Source organism: Grammomys surdaster, unplaced genomic scaffold (genome assembly GCF_004785775.1).
Source record: "Grammomys surdaster isolate TR1022 unplaced genomic scaffold, NIH_TR_1.0 349, whole genome shotgun sequence".
Classification (NCBI taxonomy): Eukaryota; Metazoa; Chordata; class Mammalia; order Rodentia; family Muridae; genus Grammomys; species Grammomys surdaster.
Genome location: NW_021604768.1, coordinates 35,414 through 41,128, shown reverse-complemented (window position 1 = coordinate 41,128; position 5,715 = coordinate 35,414). Strand labels below are relative to the sequence as shown.

At 43.6% G+C, this 5,715-nt stretch overlaps 1 pseudogene; it reads left to right on the top strand.

Moving 5' to 3' along the window:
* The first annotated feature begins 395 nt into the window (after positions 1-395).
* On the top strand, positions 396-5,477 carry LOC114630991 (annotated as a pseudogene).
* The last annotated feature ends 238 nt before the right edge of the window (positions 5,478-5,715 follow it).

The window sequence follows — 5,715 nt, the reverse complement described above, 5'->3', positions numbered from 1 at the left end:
TTAGAGCTCCTGGTTCTGTCTGCTCTGTAAAGACAATAGAAATCATAGAGGTACATGGGAATTCCCTTCTTCCTTCTTTCTTGCTGAAGACTTCAAGGGGCAAAATCCATACTTCTCTGCCTAAAATAAGCTGAGAACTTTCTTTGTCTAAAAATAGTTGTACTTGGTAGCTTCCATTGTGTTCAGAACCATAGGTGCAGATGCATTGGCTCACCTGGCTATCTCATCTCAACACCAGGAAAGTAGGAACAACTATATTCCTTTGTGTTCCATACAGTCTCCCCATGTGTTTTATGGGGTATCCACTCCAGCTAGGAGTATTAGGAAAACTTCTCTCCCTGTGCAGAAGCATGAACAGGCTCCTGCTTGTGCCTTGTACACATGGATGTGAGCAGATGGACCCAGAGGCCCTGGTGGGCTGCCTAAAAGACAAGAGTGAAGAGAAAATTCTGGCAACCACTAATGTTTGATTGAATTATGTTAGTGTCTAGGAGGGGGTCTAGTAGGTAGTGGATCATAAAGTTCTTTCTATTCAGAAAAATTACCCCCATGAACATGGCTTGATGCACTTGTGGCCATTTATGGGAAATGGATACATTTGACAAATACAGAGATCTGTATGGGCACAATGGGATGAATGAAGAAGGAGTGAAATTAACTTATTTGGTTTCAGAATATGTCTGGGACCTAATTTGATCCCTCACTTTGAATGTCCTTCAGATCTTTAAGATCATTCTTCATGCTGTGGTGGATGGGGAATTCTTATCCAGGCATCCTGAGGAGCTGTTGGCCTCTGGTGATTTTTGACCTGTCCCCAGCATCATTGGTACAACCAATGATGAGTATAGCTGGAGTATCCCAATGGTGAGTCCCAGATACAACCCCTTTATTACATGAGGGAGACATTGAGTGGAGAGTGTGCTCAGAGCTCCACAGCCTCAATTATATTGTATTTCCAACTTGAATCTTTCCTTCCATCTTTGATGTTATGAGCAACATTGATAATGGGGAAAATGGGCAGAGACCATTCAGGCTGTTCTACAGAGCACACCAAAACAAATGGTCAGACGTGTAAGGTTATGAGCCAATAATTAGAGAGCTTCAAGTTATCTGTCATTGCCAAGAGACACTTGAACAAAAACTAGAGTATGCTTGTGTTTGGAGATGGGGCCACACTCAAGCTTGTCTTTTGCCCTTTACCTTCTCCCATCCCAGACCCCTCTCTTTTAACTTGAGGATACTGTTCCTGGTGCTGAAGTCTTACTAACACATCTTTTCTGGATCCCACTGAAATACATGTTACCTCCTGATTTTGCTGACTTACTGGTAGAGGAGTATTTGGGAGACACTGAAGACTCTTGAGACTCTCCAAGTACAGCTCCAAGAGATGGTGGAGAATTTCCTGTTGTGATCCCTGCCTGCAAGTACCATGTGCTCAATGTGATTATGTTTATACAGATGCCTCTGGGTTGGAACTCTGGATAGTGGTAGAACACTCGCTTCATATGCATGCAACCATGTGTTTGATCTCTAGTGCTGACAAAGTGGTCTTATTTCAAGGAGATATCTGAGAGCTGTAGGTTCTGGGACAGCCCTGGAGTCCAGGTCCCCATCTATGTCTCTATTTCTTCTCTGGTCCCAGGCTTCTAAGGGCTTTTACTTTAGTAAATTCTTATATCTCGTGTAAGAGCGGGACACAGATGAGGAAAGAGAGGAAATTTTGTTCTAGGTATTCCACAAACTACTCAGGTAGGTGGGGAGGCCAGGGTCATGGTTTAACCAAGGATGTTTCCTAGGTCCATGCCTGAGTCTTAGAGTACACACACACACACACACACACACACACACACACACACACACACAATCAAACACTCCTCTTGCCATGTGATTCCAGACAATCTTAGGCCAAGATATCTTACACAAAAGACAAGACGGGATGGGTTCAGGTAAGGACCTATATTTCCACAACCCCAGGCTCCTCCTTGTTTACTTCTGTGAGTTTCAACACACACCTAACCTCTTCAAAGATGTCAGGCTACCACACAACATGAAGGCAGACCCTGGGAAGGATATTTTCTTTATTTTTGGAATCTCATTATTTGGCATCAAATGTGAGTCTTCCTTTATTTTCTCCTTTCCATGAGCAGGATGGGGACCCAAATGAGCACTTGAAGAATGCCTGATCTCACTGTCCAACTGAGGAAACAGAGGCTCTGATAGCTCAAAAGGATGTGCTAGGATTACATCAGAGCCCTTCCTAATGCATGCTGGGCTTTCTGTCCCTGTCTCCACCCTGATGATGATGATGTTAGCCCCCCCATTCAGCTGCCACATGCACAATCCCAGCTGTAACCTAACCCCAGCACACAGGATGCCCACCTGTCAAGATCTACTGTCCTCCATTCCCCATCCACCCATTACTTGTCCCCAGCAATGCCCATGATATTTTCATCAAGTATGGCCTGGAAATATTGCTCACAGGGTAAGGACTGCCACCTCTGACAAACAACCTGAGTTTAATCTCCAGGACCCACATAGTATAAGGAAACAACTGACTCCTTCAAGTGTCCCTTTACTTCTACATATGTGACATGACACATGAATGCCCCTATGTGCATGTGAATGTGCACACACTTACACACATACACACACAATTATAAGTGTATATGAAACATTAAACAATATTTGAAAAGTAGATAGATGACTGAAGTTTTCTTATAAGGATTTGGCCATTAGAGAAGCCATGGTATAGAAGTGGGTAGAGTGAATAGAATAGGAAATGAGGACTTTCATGCAGAATTGCAGTGTTTCAGTGAAGCTACCATGACCTAACAGGGAGGGTATGTATAGATCCTAAGATCACTATAGGGGGCAAGGACCTCTGAATTTTGACAGTGCACAGGAGCCTTGAGGGTGGATGTCATACTCAGAGCTCCCGCCCTTGCACACCTCTCTATCTGTGGTATCTTGATTATGTATCTACTCACAGGAGCCCCGTGGCTTCTCCTGTGACAGCTTTCTGCTCCCTGATCTTCTTCCCAGTATCTGCAGTGGGTTGATGGATAGGATAGGGATCATGGTGACTTCAGATTTGAGGACAGGGCTCCTGGTATCCCAGAGGGGCTTCAGAAGCCACTCTATGAGTCTTTGTTAAGATCACTATTGCCATGATGAGACACCATGACCAAAAGCAACTTGGGGAGGAAAGGGTTCATTTTGCTCACAATTCCATATGACAGTTCATCATGAAAAGTAATTAGAGCATGCAGGAACCCAGAGACAGGTCATGGGCACTACAATAAAGGAAATAACCACAGAGAACATGCAGGCTGTTCTGAAGAATACCACAGCACAAATGGTGAGATATTTCTCATTCTGTCCTAATAGTCAGATCCTTTATATCTTCTCTGACAGCATCCTTATTAATAAAAATCAGGATATATGTATGATTTGATATAAGATCACATCAGATCATGAACCTTTTTATCTATACTCTATATCATCCCAGGTCTTTCACCCAATACTTTGGGCTACTGCCTACCTAAACTAAAATATGCCAACTTCAACGTTCCTGATCTTCTTGGTGTAGATGCTGCCTCCTGAATGTAGTGACCTGCTAATGGAAGAGTACATGGGGGACACTGAGGATGCCCAGACCCTCCAAGCACAGTTCACAGAGATGAAGGAAGACTTCATGTTTGTGATCCCTGCACTCCAAGTAGCACATTTTCAGCGTGAGTACATCGTTGACAAGGCTTCATGGAGACTTTGGTCATGGATGAGCACTGTGGAGTGGTGTGGTGTCCAAGTTTCCTCATGTGTAATTTAAGAGAGTGAAATCTGGGTACAAAGGAGAAAATGGGTTGCTGATACTCTATTGACCTAACAAAACCACTCAGCTGGAAAGGCCATGGGCACTGAGTAGTCAGGGCTTTTCAATACCTAGTGCTCCAACAGGGGGCTCCTTCCCCCTTTTAACTTTTGTGATTCCTAATAACTTTTTATCAAGGTACCTAATCACCAAATATGTATCAGAAGGAATTTCAGGTGAAGGACCACTATGTTGTCACTCTTTGTCCCACCTCCAGGTTCCCATATTCCTGTCTACCTCTATGAGTTCCAACATCAGATCACCTCTCTCAAGGGTATTAGACCACCCCATGTGAAGACTGACCATGGAGACGAGGTTCCTTTTGTCTTTGGGTACTTCTTCTGGGAAATGAAATATAAGTATTCCTTTCTTTTCATGAACTAAATGAGGTCCCAAATGATATCCTGGGGCACTCCTGAGCTCTCAGTCCATTTGAGGAAACCTAGGATCTGGAAGTGGAGACAATTAAATGTATGCCATATTATATCACAAAAACCATGCCCACTTTGGAATATACAATCTTTCCAATCTAGCCACTGATGGAGGAGCTGAGGTCACATGAGGGCAGGAAGTCAACTAGAAACTTGCATGCATATTGGATTCGGGGTAATGAAGAAGCAAGGCAACAAAGTCAAAAGTTTGAGGTTTGACAGCAGTTGGGATGATGCATTGAAGAATGAGTTGGCAGTTGCATGGGGTGGCATACACTTTGTCTTTCTTATGACTCGAGCTGACTTTACTGAGGAGGAGAAGCTGCTGAGCAGGAGGATGATGAAGTACTGGGCCAACTTTGCAAGGCATGGGTGAGAACACATCCCTGAACCTTACATGTGTGGGTCCCTATCTAGGGCTCCCTTTTGGATGGTGGCTTTCTAGCATGCATGATAGAGTCTTTTCTACACAATAGGACATTTATACAGATACTTTGTAGGTGTCAAAGACTGGTCCTCTCACAGTGACCCACCAGCTTGGGCTATAAAGCTCTGGTACTGTTTCTTAGATCTTGTTTATTACAGGTAACATAAAACAGATCAGATAGTCTCCTCCACATGAAGTAGAAACTCATAAGTGACACTTGTATGCACATATCAGGACACCTGACCCATCAGACCTCTTAACCAGTGTCCTAATTGTTCCACTGCCCTGACAAAAAACATAGAATTTGGATTTGGATGAGTGTAAACTTACTGTTCTTTGCTGACTGCCATATCCACAGGAACCCCAACAGTGAGGGTCTACCCCACTGGCCTGTGTTGGACCAAGATGAGCAGTATCTGCAGCTGGATACCCAGCCTGCTGTGAGCGAAGCCCTGAAAGCCAAAAGGCTGCAGTTTTGGACCAAGACTCTGCCCCAGAAGATTCAGGAGCTAAAGGGGTCTCAGGACAAGCACACAGAGTTTTAGTACCCTGTGTCAGGAAAGGTGTTTGGGGTTTAAAGTTGATAGTGTTACAAAGACCATTTAATTATTTCTATTTGTTCCAACATTTATATGAGCATTTGTAACCTCAGTCTTTGAGATTTCATGTATGAAAAACACTCTGTATGCTATTCCTTATTATTCTGGGCAAACTTTGATTAAATCCAATAAATTCTCAAATAACAGTGTAGATGTGTCAGCCCCAAAGTTCCTCCATCTTTTAAACTGAAACTAGGCTCATCCATCTTTCCTTTTTTTTTTCCTTTCTTCCTTCTTTCCTTCCTTCCTCACTGCCTCACTGCCTTCCTGCCTGCCTTCCTTCCTTCTTTGCTTCCTTCATCCCTTTCTTCCATTATCTTCTTCGCATCTTTACTCTCCTCTTCTCCAACTCCCAGACCTTCTTCAAATAAAGTGGATGCTTCAGGG